At 38.7% G+C, this 16,631-nt stretch overlaps 1 protein-coding gene across 2 annotated transcripts in view; it reads right to left on the bottom strand.

The window, feature by feature from the left end:
- DNAJB9 (DnaJ heat shock protein family (Hsp40) member B9) overlaps positions 1–16,631 on the bottom strand; it is a 421,139-nt gene that overhangs the window by 243,303 nt on the left and 161,205 nt on the right. The window contains exons 5-7 of one of the 2 annotated variants that reach the window (XR_004351516.1): positions 11,691–11,865; positions 9,955–10,118; positions 6,618–9,839 (exon numbers count right to left, since the gene is read on the bottom strand). The exons of the other annotated variant lie outside the window; for it this stretch is intronic. The gene's annotated coding sequence lies outside the window, so the exon portion shown is untranslated. Of the gene's footprint in view, positions 1–6,617; positions 9,840–9,954; positions 10,119–11,690; positions 11,866–16,631 lie in introns of those variants that run through there. 2 annotated transcript variants of the gene reach the window in all.

Raw genomic sequence — 16,631 nt, forward strand, 5'->3', positions numbered from 1 at the left:
ATATTTGCTGAATGAATAGCTACATAAATATTAAAATGGTTAACAAATTAAGCCATGTTTCTTTATATTTCAATGGCAGTGTGACTAAAAATGCAATTATTTAATATTCCAAAGAAAGGCTTCATTTTGTCATGTAAGAGATTACTCTGAGATGGCTGATTAAACATTTCATTTCTGAAACTAAATCTCTATCCTTGGGTCACTATTTTCAAACAACCTTTCAGCTCTTTTGAAAGAACCTCACATAGTTTACTATTTACTCTTTTCATTTTCTCATGACATTCTCAAAGATCAAGTAAAAAACACATGTCAAAGCAATTTCTCCCTGCTCTTTCTGATTAAAATCAATATTCACCCTGCTCTTAACAGCAGTAAAAATCAACACAACAGTTTCTGTTAACTCAATAGAATGTCAAGTGATATCTTAGTGTATTGTTACTAGCTGGGATATCAGCAGAGGACTATCAACAGCCTATAATCGTTGCTGTTTTATTATCTACAAAATGTCATATGTGCATATGGCATTTTACAAAACAACACAGTGAAAACAAAGCTCATGTCTCAAGCAGCTTAGAGCTTATTTAGACAAAGAACTAAAGAAAAGGGAGGCAAGGGCTTCCCTGGTAGCGCAGTGGTTGAGAGTCCGCCTGCCAATGCAGGGGTGCAGGGGACGCGGGTTCGTGCCCCAGTCCGGGAAGATCCCACATGCCGCGGAGCAACTGGGCCCACGAGCCATGGCCGCTGAGCCTGCGCGTCTGGAGCCTGTGCTCTGCAACCGGAGAGGCCACAACAGTGAGAGGCCCACGTACCGCAAAAAAAAAAAAAAAAAAAAAAAAAAAGAAAAGGGAGGCAAAACTCAAAAGGAGGGCCTGCTGTTGCTGAGAAAAGAATACAATTGATCCAAGTGGTTAGGGCAGGGTGGTGATTTTCATTCCTAGTCTGTGAATGTGTAGCTTGATTCTGCTCTTTGGATCACAAACAACAGCTATAACCTTAACTGGTTTTCTCAAAACACTCGTCCTGTCAGTCATGGAGAAGAGAGCTCAGGACATACCCATCAGAAAATACAGTTAGAAATGTCCAACAACAATATAAAGCCACATCCCACCAATAGTTGCTAGCAATATCTTGTAATATTTTATTATTTAAAGAAAACTGACCTTTCCCAAGAAATCTTATAAAAACTGTATTGAGCTTAGCCTAATAGTGAATTTCTAAGTTTACATAATTTAGAACATCTAATTAAAGATATTTACAATCGGGTTATTAGTAACAGTTAATAGTAACATTTCAGTTACTAAGAAATGATTGTACAAATATGTAAAAATGTGCACTTAAAAGGACTAAATATGGTAACAAAAAAATTTGGAAACAAATGTCCAAAAGAAATTGTTCGAAAGGATTGGATAAATAAATTAAATCTAGCCCACACTACACTCTAGAATACCATTCAGTCATCAAAAATGGAGCTTTGTATCTATATTTATTGTTATAGAAAAGTTTTTTTTTTTAATTACAAGGCAGCATGTATCTAATGGTGCTATTTTGACATACATATACACATACATTTACCCATATATAGAGACTCACTCACACACTTCATATGTATGAATCCACATACAGAGAATGTGAAAGACAATGAGAATGTGTGTGACAGAGAAAAGATGAGGGGCCAGAAGCTAAAATAAAAGACAGGTAGGGAACCCCTTACAGACAGAGTGGAGAAAAGCAGACACCCACAGAATGGTCTGAGATATACAGATTGAGTTACACCCAAAGAGATTCATACAGACAGGAAAAAGTATGAAAGGATATATACTAAAAGGTTAAATAGTGGTTCAGTCTGAGTGGAGAGGTTATAAGTAATTTTCACTCTACCTTTCTATATTACTTGATTTTTTTTACTATGAAAATTTATAACTTTAATAATCAGAAATAATAATCAAAAATAATAAAATATAAAGCTACTTATAAAAAAGAACACTGGAACTCAAGAATGAAATAGACACACTTCAAACACAGAAATAAACAAAATCCTCAAATTTTTAAGTGCTAAAATTTAATGAAAATATCAATTACTCTTTAAAATCCTAGAAGTTTCGGTGCCTACTAATTTAATAATGTATCTTAGTGAAGTTACAAGAAAAAGCATGGAGCCTGCCCTCCAAGTGCTTTTTAATTTAGTCTGTAAGACCCAGTGCATGCCAACAAAGAAGTTACTTCTCATTCAGAATATTATTTCCATATGAAAATAGCACATACATATTTGTATTTCATCTTTTCTTTAAATCTCAGAACTTCAAAGCCTTGAGGCAATTTCAACATATCTAAGTAGGAACAAAGATAATCACCATCATGTCATCCAAATCAGATATAGAAGGAAGTTTTTCAGGGAGAAACAGAATTCTTGATCAGAATTATATAGTTCTTAAAAGTAGCTTTAGACAGATCCAAATATAAGGAAAAGTTTGCAAAGGTGGCACACAATTTTTGCTTTAGAAAAGATCAGAAAACGTCTACAACTTTAGCAAATCATAAAATAAGTCACTCTATATGCCCAAGAGAAATGAAAAAATACACTATTTTTAATTCATCAAATTATGATTTTTAATTCTTTTACCAAACTACAAGGAATTCATTAGTCTGAAAGGCAAAACTAAAGATAATCATTTTTTTAGTAGAAAAAACACTGATATATGAGGTTTTATTTCTGAGTTTAAAAATCAGTAACTTTTAATTCACTAAAGAAACTAGAAATCAATAATACAGCAAAGCCTAATGATTTTCCACTTAAATTTCTTATTCATATAAATATAGCCATGTACATTAAAATAAGAACGTCTGATTTCTCAATATCAGACAAACATAATGCTCAGAGGATTATAGATTAGATGTTTCATTTTTAACAAAACTTGGGCTAGGGGCTTCCCCGGTGGCGCAGTGGTTGAGAGTCCGCCTGCCGATGCAGGGGACGCGGGTTCGTGCCCTGGTCTGGGAGGATACCACATGCCGCGGAGCGGCTGGTCCCGTGAGCCATGGCCGCTGGGCCTGCGCGTCCGGAGCCTGTGCTCCGCGATGGGAGAGGCCACAGCGGTGAGAGGCCCGCGTACACCAAAAAAAAAAAAAAAAAAAAAAAAAAAAACTTGGGCTAAACTTCATTTAAAATCTTGTTATTCTGTTTTTATTTTTTTTTTGGCTGTGCCACAAGGCATGCTGGATCTTAGTTCCCCAACCAGGAATTGAACCTGTGCCCCCTGCAGTGGAAGCACAGAGTCCTAACCACTGGACCGCCAGGGAATTCCCTTGTTATTCTAAATATATTTTCAAATACATGAGTAGAATAATTCTGAGCCACTGGAAGTTTATTAGTAAATGTTATTTACAGAAACCACAATAATTCTCTTAAAATTCACAGTATCACTACTTGCTCAAAATAATTTACTGGTATTTCATTGCCTTCAAATTGAAATTCTGAAATTAAACAACTTTTATGATTTTCCAACCAACTGTTCACTATTTGTTAATTTCATTCATGAGATTTATTCATTCATTGTGATCTTTTAAATTTTTTACCATTCACATACATGTTTATTGTCATCTAAGTTGAACTATAATATCAATACTCAAGTAGGTGTATAATACTAAAGTATATATCAGAAGTGAGAGCTGTAAAAAAAGACAAAAGAGATCCCCTGGGCTCAGTATCAGGGAGCCTGATCTAGTAAACTGAGTGTAGGGCCCAGGCATCCAAAATTTCAAAAGCACCTCAGAAGATCCTGATGCAAGTTTATTAAAAGACTTTGGAAACTTCTAGATCATTGCCCTGGCTATACCTCCTCATAGTTTTTCGGGGTTTTTTTTTTAACATCTTTATTGGAGTATAATTGCTTTACAGTGGTGTGTTAGTTTCTGCTTTATAACAAAGTGAATCAGTTATACATATACATATGTTGCCATAATTCTTCCCTCTTGCGTCTCCCCACCTCAGTTTTATATTACACTTTGCAGTTTTCAGGGTGCTTCATATAAATTAACCTAATTGATTCATGCCCCACTCCATTCAATGATCTTTCCACTGCCACTTCTCAGCACATTCTGGTCCTCCTTTGAACTCTACTTATTTTATACACAAAATACTTTGGCACAATTCCATATATGGTCTTGAAAAACATGTAAATATCTTGGTGTACAAAGGTGTTGTCTCTCTAACTCCACAGGCGGAGATATTATCTAGCACCCCTCTGGTAATCTTTCCTCTCCTGCATGCTCATCACCTGTGTCCATACCCCAGAACCGCCCCCACCCCCTTCCCTTAACCATTTCTCTATCTCTCATTACCTCACAGCTAACCTCCCTCTCAATTCTTTCCAATACTGGAGCTCCCAATTCCATCACACTCTTCTGCATCCTCAGTGGCTTTACTGGATGTTCTTCCCATTCTTGTGCTTAAATAAAAACAGAAGTCTTCTCTTAGGATAGGGCTTTTCTTCCAACTCTTCTGGATGGAAGATGCCCACATGCTGATGACCCACATACACCAGGAAAAGGAGATGGCATACACATTTTTTTGGCATCCCACTGGCACTTCCATATTAATTCACTCCACTCAAGTGTGAAAAGAAAATATTCCTCCTTTTATTTTCATACCGTCAAACAACTCTAACTTCTCCCCTATCTAGTGGTGCCACTTCAATTCACGGCACATACGTTGCAGATGTTACCATCTAGATCATTTAAATTACATCCAGCTTTTATCCAGAGGGACACTAATATAAATGGACAGCCTCTTAATCTCTTGACCTGGGCAACTGTTGTTGCCTTTACCTTCACTCCTCTTTGATATTCCTCTTTTAAGATCATGTAATGAGCCTTATCAACCTGTCAGAAGTCTTCTATCTCTGAAGAAAGGAATTCAACAGCCAGCTTCCTGGTCACATGATCCTGTTAGCAATGGTCCCTGGGTCTTGACTCCACCCCAGGCTTTCTCTCCTGATACATTTTCTCTTTGGGAAATCTCAGTCATGCCAATAGATTCAACTTCCTCTTATATTCTGATAACCACTAAATCTATCTTTCTAACCCAGATTGCTCCACCAAACTACAAGTCTATATGGTTATCTCTACTGCAAAAAAAATTTTAAGTTGCCTCATAAACACTTTAAACTCATAATCAAAGCCCAAAGTTTCTCATCCACCTTCTCAAACCTAGTCCTTTTTTCTAGGTTCCAGTTAATCAGAGTAATGATACAATCATCTACCAGGTAACCAAACACCCGTGAGAATCATCCTAGATTCACCTCTCTTCACGCTGCCACACAATTTTCAAGTTCTGTATATTTTACCAACCAAATATTTCTTTTATCCTCTCTTGATCTATGGCCTCAACTCTCACCTTCACAATTATATTAACTTCCAAACTCAATGATTCTAAAACTTTTTTATATAAGGACCACTTGATGTGCATGTTAAAAAAATGCAGATTTTTGGGAATTCCCTGGTGGCGCAGTGGTTGAGAGTCCGCCTGCCGATGCAGGGGACACGGGTTCGTGCCCCGGTGCGGGAAGATCCCACGTGCCGCGGAGCGGCTGGGCCCGTGAGCCACGGCCGTTGAGCCTGCGCGTCCGGAGCCTGTACTCCGCAACGGGAGAGGCCACAACAGTGAGAGGCCCGCGTACCGCAAAAAAAAAAAAAAAAAAAAAAAAAAAAAAAAAAAAAAAAATGCAGATTTTTATGCCCCTTACTCAGAAATACTGTTTGGTTGCCTGGAATCTTTTTTTTTTTTTTATAAATTTATTTATTTTATTTATTTATTTTTGGCTGTGCTGGGTCTTCGTTGCTGCACGGGGACTACTCTTAGTTGTGCTGCGCAGGCTTCTCATTGCGGTAGCTTCTCTTGTTGCGAAGCACAGGCTCTAGGTGCGTGTGCTCAGTAGTTGTGGCATGCGGGCTCAGTAGCTATGGCATGCAGGCTCAGTAGTTGTGGCCAACGGGCTTAGTTGCTCTGTGGCATGTAGGATCTTCCCGGACCAGGGCTCGAACCTGTGTCCCCTGCGTTGGCGGGCAGATTCTTAACCACTGCACCACCAGGGAAGCCCTAGAATCTTCATTATTAACAAATTACTTCATCCTTTGCAGATGCTTCAAATTCTGGTGACCCATTTAATCACACTTTGGGAAGCAATGAACTATTTGGTCTCCCGTTTCTTATTATCCCTCTTCATTCCATCTCTCTCCTACTCACACCCTCACACTCTCCCTTAAGCCTGACCATCATGAAGAGCAGAGAATTTTATTTTCTTCTAAGGTGTTCTCCCACATACACGGTGTAGTGATACACCATCTTGTAGGCAATATTCCCCATAAACACACACTCCCGCGGGAATATACAACACTGTCCACGAGGTTCAAGGACAAATGGTGAAAACTGTCTCAGACGTCTGCTTCAGTGTCTCTCTCTGAGCCTCTCTCTTTGTCTAGAAGTGAAGCAAGTCTGTACGTGCACCATGAAGCATGCAGCAAGAGGTCCACACTGCAGGGACAGCATGCAGGTAGAAATGTGAAAAGGACTATTCCAGAAAGAGATTTATTTTCTTTCTTTCTTTCTTTCTTTTTTTTTTGGCTGCGTTGGGTCTTAGTTGCGGCACGCGGGATCTTTCGTTGTAGTGTGGGCTCTTCATTGTGGTGCGCAGGCTTCTCTCTAGTTGTGGCGTGCGGGTTTTCTCTCTCTAGTTGTGGCGCGCAGGCTCCAGGGTGGGTGGGCTCTGTAATTGTGGCACGTGGGCTCTGTAGTTTGCGGCATGCGGGCTCTCTCCTTGAGGAGCGCGAGCTCGGTAGATGTGGCATGTGGGCTTAGTTGTCCAACGGCATGTGGGATCTTAGTTCCCCGAACAGGGACTGAACCCACGTCCCCTGCATTGGAAGGTGGCTTCTTTACCACTGGACCACCAGGGAAGTCCCTAGAAAGAGATTTAAACCTTGACCAAGAAATGTGGGTTTTAAGATATAAAAAGCCAGGAATTGAAGTCCCAGATACTGAAAAAGGTTTGTTGTTTCGCTCCACCTCTCTTTCTATAATATCTTAGTTTGGAAAGCAAACTTGGTCTGTAGATAAGCTTTGGTTCAATCATAAAGGAGCCCTCAGAGAATCTCTTTGCCCAACCCACTCACCCTATTATAGAGAATATCCATTGTTTTCCCTCTCAGAATCAATTTTCACCTCATCCTAAGAACAGCCCCTAGATTTCCTTTTAGGCAGCAACTTCTCACAGCTTAGAAATATCTGAGAAAATAAAACCAGTGCTCAGCTGGTGACTAAAAAGAAGGCATGTATGAACTGCTTTAAGGCATGATGTGAGTTTAAGTGTCAGTATACCACTGGAGAAAGATGTTATTACAGGCTATCTTCCCCTTGCACTAACTGGTTACTAATCTTGCTTTTATCCCCCAGACTTTTATTGACTGTTATTAATAGGAGAGCCCTTTAAAAATAATTCTGAGTAGCTAAAATGATTTGCCCTCCAAGAAGAAACAAGGAACTGCTTTCTCCTCTCTTTAATATGAGTGTTGTTCAGGTTAAGATGGAGACATATCCACCTACAAGGGACACATCCCTCAGCCGTTCCTCAGGCTGTTGCTCTGAAGATAATTTCACATGCCATATTTCGGACACCGTGACTCTGACCCCAGAATGACTGCTATCATATTTTGACAAGATTTCTTGTTAAAGTATTCACTCTTCAACTCCAGATAATGGCTTTTTTAAGGTACATCTCCTTGTCTGTAATAATGGTTGAAGAGAGAGAAAAAGAAAGAGCATTTTCTTCTTAGCTATTCTACTCTCATTTTCCACATTTATGAGGTAAGAGAACAGACAAGGTAATTTATAAAGTTTCTTTGGCTCTAATAACCCCAAATTTGAAAACACACTAAGCATTTCAGTTGGCAGCACAGCCAGGTAGAATGACCTCTCATCCTGCTACCATTCAGAGACAGCAAAGCTGTCATTCAATGTGTAGATGAATTGGCACAAGACAAGCTGACATTGTCTCACCAGGACTTGCAGATAGAACACCAAATTCTGAGATCACAGTGCATTAAAGAAATGAGTATCTGTGGAGCAAAAGTGCCAGGATTCATAGGCACTTTGAATGGAGCTGAGAGGTTAAGTCTCAGATGGGAGGGGGCTGTCATCTTCTCTATAAATGTGAAGCAGTTCTTACAAATCGCATTTAGCAAAAAGACATAATCGTAATGACATTTCCTATGAATCCTATAAAAGACACAAAGCACAGCCAGCCCCTCAGTGTCTTCTATTATGAGTGATTTAATGAAATTTGAAGCTGACAGTAATAGTCTCATAATATGACATATTTTAGATCAATAAAACAAAGGTGAAATGAAATAAAATCTAACCATATACCTGGTATTTTAAAGTTACATACTTGCAGCCTATCACAGGAGTCAATTATTCTGAAAATTGTATTCATGTATAATAGTACATGTAAAATATGCACAAAATTAAAGGTTTCGACTTGAACCATGTGATAGGGACTGAATATGAGCCAGTCACCTGAGACAATACAGCAAAGACAGACACTTCATACCACTGATTACTTACATTTTCCAGGGGACACAAAATATGGACTGGATTTTCCTTCAAAATGTATATAGAATTCAACCACTTTTTCTCCATTTCTATTGTTAATATCCTAGATAAAGCTTCTACCTTCTCTCATCTGATTATATTGTATAAAAGCCACCTTTTGGACACCATGTCCACCCTGGTGCCCTGCATCTATTTATCACAGCCAGACTCGTTTAATGGTAACATAATTGAAAAGAAAATGAGGATTTTAGTTGACTGAGAAGCTCAGTAATATTGTACAAGCACTAGAAAAGTTTCTGAGAACTTATTATTTTATTATTTTTGAGAATAGTTATTACTTGTAAAATATAATGATCATAAAAAGGGAAGAAATAATTGCCCCCTTTACTATGCTGGTAAAAGTAGGGTAGCACACCCTGAGAGGGTCACTAACCGACAAGAATTGGTCAAGATAAAACTGAACAGAATATTGAGAAGGAACAAAAAGCTGTGTCACGTGGGGCACACTCAACTCTCACGAGTTGAAGAAATTTGGGACATTCAGGCACAAGAAAAAACTCCCACATGATGGAAAGAAATATGGAAAAAGGAGACACTAATGGTTGCCTTCAAAAATATGAAGGACTGCCATGTAGAAACAGAATTAAATTTGTCCTGTGTGACAAGAGAAAAATCTAAGATAAATTGGTGGATGTTCCAAGATGGTGGATTGACTCTGTATAGGCAAGACCTATTCAACAATCACAGTTTTCCAAAATTAATAGCGGCTCCAAGAAATGTTCACACAAAGTCTGACCATAATCCATCCCTTCACCTGAGCTACTTCTGCACCTTCCTCCTACCTGATCTCCCATCTCCAGTTCCTCTCCAACAGCCAAAGAAAACCATTCAAAATACAGAACTGCTCTGATATTCCCCTACCTAAAAGTCTTCAAAGTCTTCAAAACAGTCCATTATCTTTAGGATAAAATCAAAACTCCTCCCTCACCACTATACATTTTCAATCTCCTCTTTCACAGTCCTGCCTTTGTACTCTGGACTTCAGCCCAAATGAACATTTCCCAGATCCTTGAACAGGACATGCTTCACTCACCTTCAGACTTCAGCTCTCATCAGACTTCAGCTCTCAATGTCTGGGTAAGTTCTTCTTGTCCTTCAGATCACAGCTTTGGTATCCAGCTCAAATATCCTTCTCAGATGAACCAAGCTAAAGTCACCCTCAAGCTCACATAAACTAACAAAAGGAACAAAATCACAGTGATCTTTTTAAAACATAAACCAGACCACCTCACTCCCTGCTCAAATCCTCCAGTGGCTTCTGATCACATTTAAAACAAAATCCTCCTCACCATGATCTACAAAGCTTCGTGGTCTGACCTCTGGCTCCCTCCATCCTCAGCTGCTCTCTATCAGTGCTTCTCTCTGCTCCAGCCATACCAGATTTCTTGCTGTTCCTTGAACATATTTTGCATGTTCTTGGCCTCACAATCTTTTCACTTGCAGCTTTCTCTACCTGGAACAAAATTTTCCCAGATATTTACATGAGTTGGTCCCTCACTTCATTCAAAATTCTGCTCAATTCTCACTGCCTTGGGATATTTCCCTCACCAGCATCTATCAAAAATAGACCTCTCACTCAGCCATAAAAAGAAACGAAACTGGGTTATTTGTAGTGAGGTGGATGGACCTAGAGACTGTCATACAGAGTGAAGTAAGTCAGAAACAGAAAAATAAATACTGTATGCTAACACATATATACGGAATCTGAAAAAAAAAATGGTTCTGAAGAACCTAGGGGCAGGACAGGAATAAAGACGTATATGTAGAGAATGGACTTGAGGACACAGGGAGTGGGAAGGGCAAGCTGGGATGAAGTGAGAGAGTGGCATGGACTTATATATACTACCAAATGTAAAATAGATAGCTAGTGGGAAGCAGCCACCATAGCACAGGGAGATCAGCTCGGTGCTTTGTGACCACCTAGAGGGGTGGGATAGGGACGGTGGGAGGGAGACACAAGAGGGAGGAGATATGGGGAGATATGTATATGTATAGCTGATTCACTTTGTTATACAGCAGAAACTAACACACCATTGTAAAGCAATTATACTCCAATAAAGATGTTAAAAAAAAAACAGACCTCTCCACATACTTTCCCTTTCTCTTTTATCATTTCAGTTTATAATCCTTATCACTATCTGGCCTCCTACTACACATTTTTGCTTGCGTATTATTTCTCTCCCCTAATAAAAATAAATGTAAACTCCATGAGAAGAGACTGTATGCTCAGCACTTACAGCAGTGCCAAGAAAATACTAGGCATTCATTAAATTTTAATATAACGAATGAATGAATCACCCTGCTTTTCTACATAGCATTCATCATTATCTGCAACGTATCCTATTCATTTCCTCTATTGTCTGTTTTCTCTGTCTCTACCTTTTCAATAGAATGTAGGTTCTATGAGCCCTGCAAGTTTATCTGTCTTGATCCTCAATAGAACAGGGCTGGGCAAGAAAGAACAAAATGACAAAATAGTGAGTGAACTTAAATGACACATTCTTAGAAACATTCACTGATAAAATAACATGTTTCTTATCTGTTCTTACCATAATATCCTGTGCTTCCTTGGTTACAGCCCTTGAACTTTACAGAAATGCTTATTCTATTGGCTGTATTTCCCACGGCTCAGAGAGGTCAGGAACTTGTCATTTTCTTCACCAGTTATATCCGCAGCACTTATCATAAATCCTTAGTATAAAAATTTTCATTTTTTACTGTGTTCATGCAAAGAAGGAAGGGGGTGAAGGAAAGGACAGATGAAGAGACAGAAGGAAAGATGAAATAACTTTTTCAGATGACTGAAAAGATTATTCAGGATCTAAAGTGATTGAACAAGATGACCATTGAGGCCCCTGAGTTTTTCCCAAGGGGAGCCCTAAAGGAGCTACGAAAGAATAAATTTATAAATTAAGGCTCTATATTAGATTCTAAGAAGCCAGTTGGAGTCTAAGAATCTAAACACTTAGCTTCCTGTAAGACATTTGTCACTGGGACACTGCTCACATTAATGTCAAAGACATACCAATAGCTTGCATCAATAACGTTCAAGAAGTACAAATATTTTTGTTTGTAGGTCCTGAGAATTCTGTGTTTCTTTTTCTCCTCAAATCTGTATTTCTCTTCCTGTGTCTCCACAGCATGTGATCTTTATATATATTTTTATACTTGAAAGTTGTTCATTATCTCATTATAGCCCTCTGCAACAAAATATAGGAATTTATTTTTAATATTCTATTAACACAAGGCTATACATTTTCTTTGAATTAATAATTCATTAAATTAGTACTGATATAAAATTAACAAAAATAATCTATATAATAATATAAATTTAAAAGGTGAATACAAATATAGAAAGTATAGAGAGAGAAAGTAAAATAAATACAAAAAGGAAAACTTTATTGGGTCTATACATCTTAATGAGAAGACGAAATTTATCATGTCTCGATTAGAGGAATCATTGAACAGTCCCTCTGCCTGCTGCTCTGCAGGCTTTGAAGTCCCAAGGTCAAGTCTCAAAATAAGATTCCTAATGGGTGAAGGTAGGCTTTTCTTTTGCAACATGGGCAAAGAGGTTTTGTGGAAGGGCAGGTGGCAAAGGGAATATCTACCTCAGATAACTGCTCAGGTAAATCAGCTTTAGAAAACAGCACACATGAAGGCAATTCTCTGGAAGATGGTTCCTGTAAAATGAACCACCAGTATACCCCGTGGAAAGTCTCTTTGTATCCTGGTCTGAGGATCACTGGCTGGCGTCACAATGATGCTCCTCTGACGCTCTCCTTCTCTTATAATCATTTCCTCCCTCAGCAGTGTCTCCCTCACTCTCTTCACTGCAACTTATAGCCTCTCTACTGAATTTCAGACCAGCATTCCCAGCCCCTGGCAAGGCATGCCCACATGCACACCTATCTGATAACTCACACTCCACTTGCCCCAAGATAAAATTATCCCTGTCTCAGCCCCCAAAACAAGTTACACTATCTCTTATATTTTCTATTTCACACAAATGGCATCACAAATCTTCCGGAAACTCAAGCTAAAAACATTCATTAACTCTGAATACTGAATCTAATGAGAACTGAGGAGACAGTTAGCTAATTTTTGGATAGCCAGACTAATGAAGCTCAGCCAAGTCACCCTTTGAGTGGTCTTGGAAGCTGGAAGTAAAGAAGGTGTATCTCCTTCCCTTGAAGACGAATCCTAACAGATGAGATCTCAGCAGGTAGAGATAAGCTGGTTCCTCTAATCATGGTCAGGGAGCCCTCTAAAGTTAAGCCTGGGGACCTTGGTTAAGATGCAGCTTCTTAATTTGGTTCTAGTAACTTAGAGCAGGTCATAAGTGGGAAGGATATAGTTACCCCATCATCCTCTCCCAGAGGATTGCAGATCCAGTGTGATTGGAATATATTCCAAAGGAAGCCTTTGTTTCTTGCTTTATTGTGTCAAAGAGGGCTTTCCCATGTTCCTTTTTCATCTCCAGAGTTAAAATACTGGTCATGAGGAGAGGGGATTAAATACCAAGAATGCCAGTTTGCTCTCTGAGAAGTTAACCATCCCCTAGTCCCAAGGTCTTGAAGAAGGTACTGCAATGAACTAAGGTGGGGTTTACTTCATAGCACCTACAGAGGAACCTGAGAGGTATTATATACAATCTCAACATAGGAAAAGGGAGAGGAGACACTGAACTGTAAACAGAGCCCTACTAACTAAGCAAGTAGGATGGGAACTTGAGATACGAAAATATTTAGGTGCTCTGGACTAATATTTTGGTACCCCCTATAAGGACTAACCCACAGGAAGTATGACTGGACAACGATTACTAATATGTGACTATTCCCACAAATACTGCTATAAATGTACATTAGACAGAGCTCTTTTCATTTCAAGAGGGAAAAAATCAACTTAAATTAAGTGAAAAGAAAAAAAGATGGGACTTATTAGTTCATGTAAGTGGAAAATTCAGGGGTACATCAGCCTCAGACACTGTTAAACCTAGAGGCTCAGGCTGCCAGTGGTTTATTTTTCTTCCCATTTTCCAGTTCTGCCCTCCCCCTTAGTAACCTTCATTCTTCGGGCAGCCTATTGAATCCAACCAAGGGAAGAAGGGGAAACAAATGCTGGCAATTCCACACTATGATCTTTACAGCTTGTGATACACAAAGGAAGAAAAGAGTCTACAACCAATCCCCTGGAGGGCATCTGACTGACACAGTTTTGGACATGTGTATGTCCTTGAACCATTCATTTTGGTCAGGGGAACGAGGGAGTCTGATGGCCAATCCTGGAGCCCGTCTACCTCTGTGGCTAGTTTGTGATGGTGTTAGTCCCACAAACTACCCAATACACGTTTTCCACAGGAAGAAGTTCTGTACCAAAGAGAAAGGGAAGGGAAGGGGAGGAAAGCAAGCTAGAAAAACCAGGCTGTAACTATCAGAGACCCTTGTAGGCATGCTCTCCATTTGCTGGCTTGGTCTTTTCCTTCTCTGCTTTCAGAGATGGGTTTTCTCCTGCCAGATTGGCTCCTCTGGATTTTGTCTTTCAAAATCAGTACATAAGAGAGAATGGGGAGAAAGAAGAGAGAAAGACACAAGATGTGCAGGGGTGTAATGTGGCAAAACTTTGAGAAGAAAGAGGCACAGAGTTGGGATTGTGTGAGGAAAATGGATGAGTGACAAAAGAAGTATTTAAAGTATTGCTTTAGGTTATGTAATGCTTTTCATGTGGTTGAAGCAAATATTAAGTAAAGAGAGAGCTCTTCTGAATTACTGTTGGGTTTCTAAATCATTTCTTCAGTAGTCTTACTGACTACTTCAGTAAGATTAGATCCTATTGTACAGTAGTGTACAAATACTATATTCTGCTAGTGTTTACACAGCTATCTCCCCCACTAGATTCAAGTCTCCTTGAAGGTAGTAGTTATATCTTATACATTTCCATAATGTTTCGCACACAGAAAGCACTCAAAAGTCTATTTGTTGATGAGTGATTTTTTTTCATTCTCAAGGCACTCCAATAAAGTGGTCCTTCAAATTCTTAAAAATCCTAAAGATGGTGTTTCCATGGCCTCTGATTATAACCTTTCCTTTAAGTAAACAAGAATTCCCTTTGTACCTTTCATAAATTCATTCTAAGGCATCTTCTCTCTTCACCTAAAATCGAGATAGTTAAGGCAGTAATCTTTCAACATCACAGAATCAAACTAAGTAAGGCACAGAAGAGAACTTAAAATATTGAAACCAACTCCTTCATTTTACATAGAAGGAAATGTGATCTTTTTTTAGTTAAATTATTCGTTCACCCATATAGTTATTTAGTGCCTAAATCAAGGATGAGTTCCAAAACTTCAGTTTCAGGACTATTTCCACACATCATCTTGCCTCCTAAACATTACATCTTCTTAAAGACATGTTCAATCCTCTTCTCCTCATACTAAATAGATATAATTATCCTTGCCTTTCTCATAGTTCCCAATATAAAAAATATGTGTGAATAATATGACGTAGTACAAAAACATAGCTTTAGATTCTGACCAGTCTTGACTCTTCTTTCTTGAAGTTATATGATTTGGTGAACGTTTACCTATAAAATAAATGTAGGGCTTCCCTGGTGGCGCAGCAGTTAAGAATCCGCCTGTCCATGCAGGGGACACGGGTTCAAGCCCTGGTCCAGGAAGATCCCACATGCCGCAGAGCAACTAAGCCCATCACCACAACTACTGAGCCTGTGCTATAGAGCCCACGAGCCACAACTACTGAGTCCACATGCCACAACTACTGAAGCCCGCATGCCTAGAGCCTGTGCTCTGCAACAAGAGAAGCCACTGCAATGAGAAGCCCATGCACTGCAACGAAGAGTAGCCCCCACGCACCGCAACTGGAGAAAGCCTGGACATAGCAACGAAGACCCAACGCAGCCAAAAATAAATTAATTAATTAAAAATAAATAAAAAATAAAATAAATGTAATAATACCTATAGTTACCAGATATCCATAAGGTACAGAATCATAAGCATTGGTCAAGATAAAATACCTAATACGTCATAGACCCTAAATATGTATTAGGGTTTGCTTTTTTTTTTTCTGCCAAACCACAACCCCATCCATATCTGAATAACATTTATGAAAAACACTGCAACATACAGAAGCCTATGCCGGAGGTTACAATTTTAGCTCAATGAAGAAATTGCAGTTGGAACTTGGAATATCAAGAGATTTAAGTACTATATGTTAAATTAACCATTCTTCAAGTTCATAATACCTCTTGGCTAACTCATAGCCCCGTAATACTAATGAAATAAAATATTCCTTTAAATTTATTTTTATCATGAGAATGTATTAGCACCAAACAAGCACGGTAGTCCAGACCACAAAGTACTCAGTGGGGTCTTACAGGATTTACTTAAAAGACAAAGTTATTCTGTCACCGATAGCAGTAGAGATTAGAAACTAAGTAACAACTCTCTTTTTCAAACACTGCCACTTAATTTACAATACCATGGCAGCAAGGAGAGCAGTCTTGTAGATAAAAAGTAATTTGATAAAATAATGGCTGCCATTTTTCTACTGCAATAGCTCTGCAACGTAATTTATAGGGACCATACTTCTCCACTTCCTGATGACAGGTAATGGAAAAAAATTCAGCAGCAAACCTTGATAGCAGGCTAAGACCATTTGGATCAGTATAACTAAGTCATTTTTAACTGTTTTTTCAATTATCTTTTTTCAGCTTTTACCCCATTTCATCAAAAAGAAGGATAAAGCTTGATGATAAAAAAATCTCTGTTCAAAATTGAGATTTTTAGATTAAAAATAGCTGTAAAATGATTTTGACTCTATATTGTATGGATATTGGTTCATTTTCTACATTGAGATGATCATAAATTAGTCTACACTTTATCACCATGAATACTAAAAGATGCAATAGAGTTACATATACAGCTCTTCTGAAAATGAAGATCACGGCT

The sequence above is a fragment of the Phocoena sinus genome, chromosome 9 (genome assembly GCF_008692025.1).
Source record: "Phocoena sinus isolate mPhoSin1 chromosome 9, mPhoSin1.pri, whole genome shotgun sequence".
Taxonomy (NCBI): Eukaryota; Metazoa; Chordata; class Mammalia; order Artiodactyla; family Phocoenidae; genus Phocoena; species Phocoena sinus.